Below are 1,026 nucleotides of genomic sequence, written 5' to 3'. Positions count from 1 at the left end.
TCAGTGCTGCGCCGGCGGGGCACAGTTATTGTGCGCGTTGTTGGAGTGGCACGACGGCCCAGCCGCTGAGTCCTCCGCCTCCCCTCCCAGCACCCGGCGCGCCAGCTTCGAGCCCAGCATCCTTCCCAGCGCCCGCTGCAGCACCGGCGCCCCTGAATCCTTCCTCTGCTCCGACTCAACGCCACCCCCGCCCAAGGCCGAAGTTGCAACCGCGCCACCATCATCAGCGTTGCTCCATGATGGCCGCTACCGGTCGCACCCTCCTCCGTGGAAGGCCGGACTTTGTCCGCCTCGACGGCGCCGTGAACCATCGTCGGAGACAGGACCCCGGGCTTCTGCGGCTCCCGGGGAGACGGTCTCGAGCCGTAGGAGCTCTGCACAAGGGCACACGCGAGAAGAAGCAGCGTGAGCCAAGCGCGGGAGAACCGTGCCATTTTCGTGAGGGTTTCTGCGAGGCACTACGTACGTACTGACTCTTTTACCACACGAGTGACAAGACTAGGATTGGAACTGTAGCTGCAATGCAGAGATGCACAGGCAAACAGGATGAGGGTGTTCGGACTTACGTGTACGTGGAGAAGATAGACCGAAATGACCAGGCAATGGCGAGGAAGGCGCGGCGGCCCCACGTACACAGTTTTCACCTGACTTTGGCAAAATACGGTCTTCTATGTAGTCAGTTTACTACACATGACTTTGGCAAAAACCAGTAGAAATCACTTAAAAATATATTACAAAATTTATCTAAACACATGTATTTGAAATCATGATTTCGAACTCTTGGCTTGGCCACACTGTCCTGTATGGGACCATCATATCGAGGGATTTACAGAGTGAAACCATAATGCAACAACGAGGAGACAAAGGACGCCCAATTTCCCGAAGAGACCGCCGCCATCGTGAATTTTAAAGGAGCTAAAAGAGTTGCGGAGATAAGATATCCAGAATTCCAGATACATACGCCTACCCCGGCCCGCTGGTCGTGCATGCACTTTGGTTCGGGTCTGAGGCTCTGAGCGTAGCTCA

At 55.8% G+C, this 1,026-nt stretch overlaps 1 pseudogene; it reads right to left on the bottom strand.

Annotated features, from left to right (window-relative positions):
- On the bottom strand, positions 1-434 carry LOC109780006 (uncharacterized; annotated as a pseudogene).
- Between the last annotated feature and the right edge of the window lie 592 nt (positions 435-1,026).

Source organism: Aegilops tauschii, chromosome 4 (genome assembly GCF_002575655.3).
Source record: "Aegilops tauschii subsp. strangulata cultivar AL8/78 chromosome 4, Aet v6.0, whole genome shotgun sequence".
NCBI lineage: Eukaryota > Viridiplantae > Streptophyta > Magnoliopsida > Poales > Poaceae > Aegilops > Aegilops tauschii.
This window is presented reverse-complemented; position numbering and strand designations above follow the sequence as displayed.